This window comes from Pagrus pagrus (assembly GCF_965226575.1).
Source record: "Pagrus pagrus genome assembly, chromosome: 5".
In the NCBI taxonomy this organism is placed as follows: domain Eukaryota; kingdom Metazoa; phylum Chordata; class Actinopteri; order Spariformes; family Sparidae; genus Pagrus; species Pagrus pagrus.
The window spans coordinates 30,003,675-30,015,708 of NC_140189.1; the positions used below are offsets into that span (position 1 = coordinate 30,003,675).

Here is a 12,034-nt window from a genome sequence, read left to right on the forward strand (position 1 = left end):
TGCATGATTTGGTTTAGTGTTACGGACAGATTCAGTGTGCTTATATATACAGTAAAAACACATGCAAAATTCCCATGAGCCTGGACCTGTCCTGAAGTGTTACTGATGCAGTTCCCATTTACTTGCTTGTGTGGGTGAAGCAAAAGTGCAATAAGAGTACGCAAGAGTGCAACACCGCTGAAAGACCTAGAGCTTAACATGGCTGAGTCTGAACAGGCCCTGGCACCCTCAGAGTTTGTGAATTTTCCGTTTGTTTACGTGGTAAAAGATCGAACCAAAGGCAAAAAAACAAGCCAAAAACAACATTAAAATGATCATTCACACTTACAGCAGACTTTTTCCATCCTCTGCACATTTATCACAGTACAGCTTTAGATTTCTTTTTTTCTGCAGTCGTTCAACAGTATACTGTGTGTTTAATAAAACATGGTCAGAGGCAGAGAACAAAGAAGGAAACAATCTGCAAATCCTCCAGTTCAGAGAAAGTCCTCCCCCTCAAGGCATTGGAACAGCTACAATTAAAAAAACACAGCCATGTGATTTATCTATAATTTTACCTGCTGAGAGCAGCACCTGTATGCCTTGTTCTCTCGATTAAACACGTCAAATTGTAAATGATCATTTCACTATTCATCTTCATCAGCGGAGGCTTCAAGTAGACAGACAAAAGGAGGTATCACATATGGGAAATAAAAACAAAGCTGTCCAAAAATAACCATACATGCCTGTCAGATTAATGTATTCATTATCAGAAGCTTTTAAAAAAAGTTTTTTTTTTTTTTTTTTGCTTTCTTGTTAAAGAAAGAAATCAGGACAGTGAATCTAAAGGTAAGGACAAACTATAATTTATTTTTCTCTTCAAAGGAACAGTCGATTCATAATCTGACGCTCAGACGACAAACAGAAAGAGACCAACATTGATACAGACAATGAAATACAGACAGGTGAAAAGTATGTATGTTGTGGATAAGAAGAAAAAAGGAGAAGATTCTGACTTGAAGTTCAAGGGAGATGACAAAGAGGTAAAGGCGGTGAAGAGTACATAAAGGAACAGGGTGGAAGGATGGGGAGGCAAGCACAAGGAAGGGGAAATAAATAAAAGGTAAAAAGTAAAGGCTAACTTTGCTGATGTGTATCCTGAAGGGAAAGTGCAATGGACAGTTTATGGGCTTGCCATGGAGAGATGGTGCTCAGTCTGCTCAAGGCCAGAGGAAACACACTGGGTATAACTCAACATTCATTTTCTTGTGCATTACTGGACTGCATCCTTTCTTTCTCATTGTGTGATCCATTAAGGTGATTTGAGTTTCTGTATTTACATTACTTTTGTTTTTTAAAAACATCCCCTATTCATTATTTACTCCCCACAATCTGTAAACTGCTGTTTAGGGCTGCAACTACAGATCAATTTCATTATGGATTCATCTGTCTGCTATTTTCTTAATTGATCAATTAGTTTTTTGGTCTATAAAATGCCAGAAAATGGTGAAAATGTCCATCAGTGATTCCCAAAGCCAAACATGACGTCCTCAATGTCTTGTTTTTTGTCCACAACCCAAAGGGATTCAGTTTAATGCCATAGAGGAGCAAATAAAACAGATCATTTGCATTATAGAAGCTAGAATCAGAGAATTGTGACTGTTTCTTCATGTTAAAAAAAATACTCAAACTGATTATTCAACTGTTATTAAATAAAATACAAATTAAATATTTGGTGATTTAATTCATGATTGACAAATAATCACTTACTTGATTAGTCATTGCTGCTGTTAATGACATTAAAATGGCTGAAATGGGACTGACGTAAATGTGGGACCTCAACAAAAACAGAAAAAGACCTGCCTCATGTTGCTTGTTTGCAGATAGAAATTATATAATATAACTGAAATATTCAGGACAACCAATAATACATGAAGATAGCTGTGTTAGCATACTGAAGTTCATATGTTTAATTTGCATTTTACTAATGTTTTATTTCCAAACCAATTATGCAAAAAAAGCAACAAATGAAAAATCGATATCTACATAATCAGACTAAAACAGTCAAAAAATCAATAAGTATAAGTTCTGGTGGTCCCAGCTTGAGCAATTTCCCTTAAGTGTCTGTTTTTGGTTGTTGTGTTTTTGTTTTGTTTTTTCCCCTCTTTCGGTTCACTGTGGATCACAATCTGTAATCAGGCTGCTCTGTCTACCTTACTCTCCCTTCCCTTCATCTCAACCTTTTCTGTCTGTGCAGTAATTTACCTCGCTGTGGCGTTAGAAGTCATGATTGTTTATATTCAAGGAGGCACCATCTTGAACACGCACAACTCTGATTGTTTACCCATCCTGCATGACATCACGGCCGCTCTCTTTCCCCCCCAGCGCTCCTCCGTCTCCTTGCTGTCCCTTTCCAGCCAGATTGGCTGTGGAGTGTCACCCCCTGGCCCACTAGTAGTCGCAAACCAATTCCACCAAAGAGGCTCAAAGACAAATTAAACTTAATGCCATGTAACAAACTCAGCGGGCTACTCTGCAGCGGCAGGCATTGTGTTAGCCAGCGGAGAAACGGGACTTGTGTGCACTTTTTTTGATCTGTATGGAAATCACGAGTCGACATGGAGCCGGATCCAACAGCACATTTGGAAGATGTCGGAGTTAGACAACAAGTGCAAAATTGAGATACTAGTAAAACATTTGCAATTACGGCTGATGAATTCTGTTAACTGCGTGGCCGACAGAGTTTGTGTTCGATCTCATTTAAGAGGAGATTATGAAATACAGCGGGTGGTTGAGTTTAAACAGCTTGAAAAACAAACTGTGTCTACAGGCCTATCAGAGAATAAAAAAAAAAAACTTAAGTAGAACAAAAGCTATCCGCCCCTGAAATTAATACCTGGCGAGAAGAGTGAAAACAAAGCTGTTTAAGTTGCTAAGAGAAAGTTGAGTGTCACTGAATCACTGTACAAAGGCTGCCACTATAGAAATGTATAAATAAATCAGAGCAAAACAGAGACAGATAGAAGATTTCAATTTCTTGTGAAGATTTCAATTTCTTGTGATAACTGTAGACAGCTGTGGACATTTTCTATAAAGAGTTACTCTTTGAAAACTTAAAAAGCAACAACTTTCACAGAACCTTTCACTGCAAACCAGTGCAGCAGTACATCCACACAGAAAAACACTGAACCATCACACATCAAGTATTCCCAATAAAATCTGCCGCTCTTGTACTCATACTTCTGAGCTGGATTAGATATGCACTCCATATTCTGCTGTCTGGGATCATGGGGGTGAGTTAATGAAGCTCCACTGGGGCTTTTCCATGTGAAAGGCTCCAGTGACAGTGCTGACACTGTCCTCTTTTTAAACGCAAGTCCCAGTGTTAATAAGCATCCGATCACTCAATTAGGCAGGCACACCGAATTCTTACTACTGGAGGGCACACTCACAAACTGAACACATCGTGTTTTAAAAACTCAATATCACGTTTGAATATATTAAGACCGATGCAGGTTAATAACTTCTGGGCTGGTGGGTGGAGGATCGTTGTTATAATGCATGATATAACAAAAACAGTCATTTTGGTAAATGCCATGTAATGGAAATGGGCTAGGGAACACAGTCAAGATACTCCAAGGGTTGACTTTAAATCGAGATCTCAATGCGCAAGACCCCAAAATAAATGGAAGTGTAGCATTTAACCATCAAAAGAAATCATGTTTTTAACTGATAAATTGAGGATGAATCTCGGAGACATCAACCTTTTCTCGGGCGCTCAGTGTGTTTTTGTTTGAATATAGTCACTTTACAGACTTTTGTTTTTTTTGTCTTAGTGTCCTTGTTCCAGCCTCATCTGTAGTCGGTATGTGTGCACACTTGGACCCAGGTATATGGGCTGTCTAAGTATTGTTGACAGAACAGTTCATGACAGAACAAACTTACTTTGCCAAGGAGATGCCTGTGCAATAGTAACAAACTAAAAGAATCGTACTTTTAGTTTGTTACTATTGCACAGGCATCTTCTTGGCAAAGTAAGCTTGTTCAGTTTCATTACTTATTAATGTTCAGATTATTTTCACAATTAATCCAATAATCATTCAGTCTATAAAATGTAAAAAAAATGCTCAAAGTAACATTTCCAAATCGCTTCTTTTTCCAACCAACAGTCCAAAACCCAAAGACTCTTACTATCATCAAAAAGCAGCAATTCCTTTAATTTAAGAAACTGAACATCAAATGTTCGACATCTTTGCAAATTACTGAAAGGATTAACAGATCATCAAAACAGTTGGCTACAAATTGTCTTGCAATCATCTGATTGATTAACTAATCAACTAATCAACAAATCGTTGCGGCTCTAATTACAACATAAAATTACACAAATACCTTATGGGGCCAGTAGAGAGCTAGATTACAGATGACATATCCCACATGTGTTAGCTCTGATTATCCAAGGGAGTAAGTGAAGAGAAAAAGAAATCAAATATTTAGATGCATCAGGAATATTTATTTTTGAAGAGATAGATTTACAGGTACATTACAGAGTACCTGAAGACACATAAAAGTTAGCAGGGTGTAGACTTGGGAGGCTGTAAGCGGCAGGTATCAAAGAAAGCTAATATTCAGAGGGCTAAAGTTAAAGTGCACTGTGATACTCAGAATGGCTCTCATCTGAGAAGAGAAGATTAAAATCAGTGGGACATCACAGCAAGGCAATATGAAGCAGGAATGAGAGGAAATCTCCCTCGCTCGCTCACTCGCTCGCTCTCCCTCTCGCAGACACAGATGCACACGCACATAATATAGTCTCCTACAATAAACCAATTACTTGTCATTAATATTTAAGGGCCTAATTTCCATTCATATGTGATATATTAAAAATGTGCAGGGATGAGCAAGGAAAAGGGCTGACCCTGAGATATTCGCAGTGGGCTGGCTGCCCCAAACAGAGAGAAATGAACATCAGGCTGTTTTGTGTTTTATTGAGACAAATGTCTCCTGCCTGTGCCAGCAATTAATGGCCTTCCATCTAAAATGAGGAAAATGGTACCATTTGAAACCTTTCTCTTTCAAAATGGGATAATTTCCTCTTTGGTTAGCTACAACTAATAATGGACATTTAATCCAGAATGCATGCTTTACTGGTGTGAGGAAAGGTCCTGGGTCATCCAAACAATTCAAAGGGAAGCATTTCAACGCTCACAGACAATGATGACAGTTTACAAAATGACTATGTGGTGAAATGCCAATTGCGATCGTGTTTGCGGGAGACTGCAGCTGCTCAACAATGAGCCTGAGAAAGTGAGTGGGTGTATTTTTTTACTCGGCTGGCCCCCGACGCCAGATGGACACCGTCATGTCCAAAGAGATGATTTCGGGAGCAAGTGGAGAACCGCGAGATAAGAGAAAAGAAAGGGAGCAATGTCAGGAGAAGAAAAAGCCCGGGATAAAGATGCAGAGGAAGCTGCCTTGGCGGATGCTCCCTCCTCTCAATTAACAGAATCACTAATAAACAGCCTTGTTCTCCAGGGGACCATGGCAAACCATCAAGCCTGACTTCCCAACACTTTGACATAGAGCATATCAAAGCTTATCATTGTACACAGGCTATTATTACAAGGCAGACTATTCCACAGCGGGCTGCAGTGTCTTGAGTTGAGCTTAAACTCATTAGACAAAAGCCTTTATTACATTGTGACTATCTGAGAAGGCAGAGCTCCAATAGTAGTCTTGGGATGTATTTTTTTCAAGAACAACAAGCTTTCCAGAGGTTTCTATCAACAAGACGTATTGTTAGTGAATGAATACAGCTTAACAGGATTAAAATATTTTGAGTGACATTTATTGTTGCCACAGTTGTTACTGTGTTCTGCGGGCCAAAACTCACGTCCATAGACTCGCATTGAACATGCACTCTAGGGCCCCGTGTACACAGTGTGCCGGTCAGCAACAGTTTTCTTGCCTGACTGAGAGGTTACCGAGTGTCATGTGAGGTGGCCAACCATGCGTGAGTGTGTTTGATCTGGTGGCCGGGTCAGCCCTGATGTTAACAGAGTTATTAGGGGACTTATTAGGGAGAGTCAGGGAGCCAGCTAAACCCCCCACTGATTCCATCATTACTGCCGTTGTGGCAGGGTCATTACCGCCCTGCTGCTGGGGCTTTGTAGCAGGGATTGAGAATCCGCTGGTGTGCACACTACACTGGCTCAGTGGGAAGACTGTGTGTGTGGGGTGGAGATGTAGGGACCGAGCTAAAGGAAAATGGGTGACAGAGTGAGGAGAACTCCTGAGGGATTTGATCAAATGCAAGGACATGAAGGGATGGAAGACTGCAACCATTACTTGTAGCAAGGTTTTAACCAAGTAACATTTTCAGGGCTGACCTTTACAGGTAAAACACAAGTATGATGGGGGTTTTTTTTGTTTGTTTGTTGTTGTTTTTTTACAGAATATCATGGTGTTATAACCAAATAAAATAAAACGAACGAAAAGTCAACAAAACATGTGAAAAGATAAAATAAATCTTTCTTTCTCTCCACCAATATTTATTTTTTCTTTCAAAACGTGCTTTGTTGGTTTGGTCCCTCTCAGCCTTATTCACCACAATCACTTGGCTGAGCGTGCTCATTAGCTTCCTCGGCATCATTAACACAGAGGCATGCTGGGAAAGATAGTCTGAATGACCCCGTTCGGGGGGGTGGACTACAGCCTCTAATTCCTCCTTTACGATGCACATACAGTACGTCTTCATTAGTTCTCTCCCTCTCTGCAGAGTGTCATTGAGTATCAAATCATAATATGTATTAATTTACTCGCCTACCCAAAGATACTGTATAATATGCAGCATTTTCACAATAAAATATCCAAAAATAATTTGATCTTTGCTATTTAATTTGTAGAGTTGTATAAATATAAATAAATATATTCATTACATTTTATTTATGAAACATCAGACGATACATCAGAGAGTGAGGATAAAAGTCAGGGAACGTGACTAAATTCAACAACTCCCATGATCGCTCGCTACCTCACAAAGTCAAACTATGTCTTTTGTTTTTATTGTTTGGACTGAGGGAGGTCGAGGAGCAAAAATTACATATTGTGTGTAATTTTAACACAAATCTGGATATATCCTATTTACAAAATGACTGTAACCCATATGGATTTACCTTATTCATCAAAAGTAGCAGTTTGATATTTACAGAATATTGCCAAAGTTTTTGTATATTGAAATATACAGTACAGTATACACAGAGATTTCAGTTGTTGTGGAGTAACCTCTCCTCTTTTGTTTTGTTGTTACTACTGAAAAGCCCAGACATCACCATTACAAAGTGGCATATGCCCTTTGTCCGTCAGCAATTGGTGTGTGCAATGGAGGAAACATTTTAGAAGAAAGGGGGTGTGAAGTTTGCCAACATCAATCTTGTTTCAAATTGAACTGCAAAGTTCCAGCTGAATGAATTGCCTTTCAAATGCAGCAGGCCATGGCTACACACATTCAATCCCGAAGTGAATCTGATTTGATCCCAAAGAGCCGTACAAAGGCACAACCCACTGATTGATAAAGCGAACTGAGGGGAGATGAGGGTAAAAGAACAAAAAAAGGGAGCCAAGTCAATGGAGAAGAGGCTAAAGAAAGAGGGAAAAAGCCGATACAGCTGAGCGGAGGCAGAAAAGGGGGGAAAGGACGAGAAAGAAAGCAAGGGGGGAAAACTATTTTTAATGGGAAATAAAATAACTGTGTGACGTGGGTTGATCTTCGGGGCACATTTAATGTCTCGTACACAAGTTGAAAAGATGTGAAAAACCGGAGAGGTTAGTGAGCGCAAATAGAGATGTGTGTTGCTGATAACAGATTGCTCAGCTCTGTGCGTGGGCGCTAACAATTTTCCGATTACAAAGCACTCGCTGGTGCCAAAGGTGAAATACCTGCCTTGACATCAGTGACTGAGGTGCAGCTGTAACATATTTTCATCTTACAGGAGAAAGTGTTACATTTTTCCACACTAGGTCAAGAGGCTGCGTGTTGTATAAAAAAAAACATTAAAATTGCACAGTTGATTAATGCTCACGGTATAAAAGCTAGAGAACTGTGCTAAGCAGCTGAAATAGATAAATCGCTGCGCTGCTCTTTAAATGAAGCTAAAAAGCCTCATTGTCATTTTTACAATAGGGTTTCAATAACTCATTAGCTTAAATTAGAAGGATGAATAACTGTGACTTTATTGCTATATCAGCGAAATACTCTTAATGGGAAAATTGTTTAAATGAACCAGAAATCTAACTACCAGTTGATAATGGCTATATGTCAAGAAAAACAGCAGTATTTTCTGCTGGGTGAAAAGCAACAATGTGTTTCAGATTTTGAGCAAAATAAATCCAATTTAAAAGCAATCCAATTTAATTACTTTTGCTAGCTTCTTCTTCGGTGGCAAGACCAATAAATTAAAGGGTAATTCAGTTAGATTTTTTTGTTTTGATTTGTTATTTCTTTATTATAAACTTGGCTTTATTTTCATAGGTATGGCCGTCATTCCTGTCTGTTAATGTCTAATTGAATATATATAAATACATTTTTATACAAACAAGTTTTTATTAATATTTTCTGAGTATGCAATACACCATGTTATATACTCAGTTACTTTTAAAATCATAATTGAGTAATGAGTACAATTTGAATAATTATCTGAACCATCATCAGCATCTGATCCCAAACGGGTCAGTGAAAACGCTGACATACGGACCAAAGACACAATTCAAACTGAAGATTTAGAGAAACAGAAACCCCGTTGACAGAAAGGCCTGCTATTGGAAATGTTTAAACACCAATGGTTAAAAAAGTAACTAATACTCTGAGTAGTTTGTACTTTTACTTAAGTATTATTTTAAACCACGAGTTTTACTTGTAATTGAGTAATATTTAAGTAATGTCACTGTAATCGTACTAGAGTACAGATTTCTTAGCACTCTTCCCACCACTGCTTAAATATGAATTATATCCAAAATGTATACAATACATTTTACATTTTTGTTTATTTTACAACTGTGAAAACAAAGGTTAAACAATTACCTTGTAAATCAAAACTGTATTTTGCTCCTTTGATGTTTATCCAATGCAATGAACATTGTTGAACTAACACAATAAAAGGTTATAAAGGACATTTCCAGTGTCTTTGATTTGTGATTTAAATAGCCTGGTAAAATTGGTTCCTTTTTTAAAACATGTGGTCTCCTGTGCCATCCTGAAGTCAGATACAATTTGATGTTGCCAGAATGACTTAATCAGTGACATGTCTCTGGCCTTCAGGGTACCTAATAACTGACTTATGTGTTGAATTTTCAATCAGGCCAAAGAACCATCTTATAATAAATGACAAAGAAAAAACTGAAAAGCCACTTTTAGAAGATTGAAGCCGAGCTTGAAATCCCTCTTGATTATCATTTCCTTTTCTTGGAGAAACTCATTAAACAGTGAGACTCATAAAAGCAGCGGGGGAGATGACAGTCCTGCATTCTCAGTTGTTTTAGAGGCCTCTGAGCGCAATAAGCATCTGAAAATTGGGGGCTGTTAAAGTGATTCTTTTTTTTTTTCTTTTACTGCCTAAGTGTTGTTCTTCAACAATGCAAGTAACAAGCAAGAATCCCAAGGAACGCGAAGTTAACAGAAGCCTTTTTGCACCATTTTCTGAGGGCAGCTCTGCAGGGAAGGCATTTACACCTGCTTGCCTCATCTTTCACGATACACTAGTCCCCCAAAGTGTGCTCTACTTATAAATATCCACGTCTAAGATGTGGTGAAGATGGAGGTACCACAAAGAAGCACAGAAAAAAACCAACAAGTGCGTATGTTTGTGTGTGTGTGTGCGTGTGCGCGCACTACAAGAAAACGGCGGCAATATCCCAGACAAATGAAGTCAGTTTTCACCAGTGACTTGTTTGTCAAATCAGCACACAGGATTTATGGTCCGTGGTTACACTGAGAGGTTACAATGAGAGTACAAGACCTCAGGAATTAATCTTGCAAGTCTCTCCACCTGAAGCTCGAACACAGCTTTAAACAACACCAACACCAGTTAAACAACTAGACTTGAGATGGAGGGAGACTCGCTACCCATATGGGTCAGATTCAAAAGCGGATATGAGGCGGGGGATCATTTTGACAAAACGTTTAATGTTCAAGCACACTTATTGTTACAAACCCCTCAGATGGCGTTTGCGTTTGAAAAGACTATACTACATGAATCATGAAACGGAGGAAAGCAAAAAAACAAATGAACAACTATCTCATTTTAGGAAGATACCATCTAGCACCTTTTTTTTTCATGCAAAACCATCTACATCAAAGCCCTTCTCATTGACTTTCAACATCACTGACGAGGGGGGGTGGGTAGATATCAAACATTAAACAGCATTTTTCATTCATGAGCAAATCATGTTCTGTTTCAACAATAGAGGGAAAAAGAGCTGATTCAGTGGAGTCGCTGCAGGGGTAATTGATAGGGATCCAGCAAAGGTAACTCCCAGGGGAAATGCTGGATCATGAATTCCTACCCTGCCAGCAGGAATGTGGACTATCTATAGAGCTCTTTTTTTTGAAAGCCCAGTGGGTGAGAAAGTGAATTTAATAAAGAATTTAAAAGGACATTTAAAGCTGAATTAAAACCATGTGTCTGTGGAACTCCCAATGTTAAGTTGTATTTCACTTTAAAGGCCCCATATTATGCTTAGTTGAAGCTTCATACTTGTATTTTGGTTTCTACTGGGAAGTGTTAACATCCTTTAACGTTCAAAAAAACAAGCCTAGTCGAATATAAAACTCGATAGCCGTGCATCACTCTAAATGTTAAACCATACATAACTGCCTGACCATAATTTAACCTCACCAGATCTGGGATCCAGATTAAATGGTGCACACTCATAGATACCAGCTACCTAAATATGCTTGATCTTTGTCGTCAAGATCCATAAATTATTCTTTGAGGAACTAACAAAAATGTGTAAAAACGCCTCCCTCTCGCAATGTTAACAATCACCTAGAAAGCAACATTTTACTGAGATATAGGGACATGAACTTTACTTGTTCCAATGGCAGATTTTGTTGACTTATTATAAACAAAAACACTTTGTATTCATTGTTTTTTTCTTTTTCTTTTTTTTTTTTTGCAGTGCTTCTTGAATCTGTAACCAAAAGTTAATGGGGTCTATTCTGGGCCAACACCCATCCTCTGTCCAAGTTTTGTGGAAATCTGTTCCATAGCTTTTCTGTTATTCTGCTGACAAACCAACCGACCAACAAACAGACACAGGTGAAGGTAAAAACACTTTATAGTAGCAGTGCTTTGCAAACATCTTGCTGATTTTAAATGCTGAATTGCAATTATATGTATAGAATAATATTTCCCTCTCTAACAACTTATAACGACAAAAGAAAATTAGTATCATTAAATAGGTTTGAAAGAGGTCTGACTCTAAATTACTTCAGAAATGCCATCGAGCATGTGACAAAAATGATAGTGACCGACAGATATCCTCTGGTGAAAGACAAAAGGCCTGTCCCTGACACTTCATTAATCCTTGCAACAACTCTTCTTTCCTGCCCGCATTCTCCCTCTATCTGTATTATGCTGGCAAATCACCTTGCGGCAGCTGAGGCAAAATTGCTATTTATTTCACAGAGCAAAAAAAGAGATCAACCTAGTTTGTAGACCCGAAGGCGGTGAGAAAGATGTAGCGAGACTGCTTGGGGGCTGACTGGTGTCCAAACAGACGGTGGGTATATCATGTATGGGAAAAGTTGGAGGACTCTGTATAGTTATGTCCACACACCCTGACACAGCTAAGATTTGACTGTTCTGCACTTGACAGGTCTCTGACTTCTCCCCTCCCACTGCTACTTGAATAAGAGGGGTGTAGCACTCACATAGACACACACACTGTCAAAGAAGTGGAAAAGCACTCAAATTGTCATGGGAGGAATACATCAAGTGCCTTCACACTCCCTCTTCTGTGAAAAACCAAAACTTGCTCTGTACTGCTTGTGTTATTCATC

At 38.7% G+C, this 12,034-nt stretch overlaps 1 protein-coding gene across 8 annotated transcripts in view; it reads right to left on the bottom strand.

Annotated features, from left to right (window-relative positions):
* The window catches only part of diaph2 (diaphanous-related formin 2), a 397,495-nt gene that overhangs the window by 228,033 nt on the left and 157,428 nt on the right, over positions 1–12,034 (bottom strand). The window lies entirely within an intron of this gene.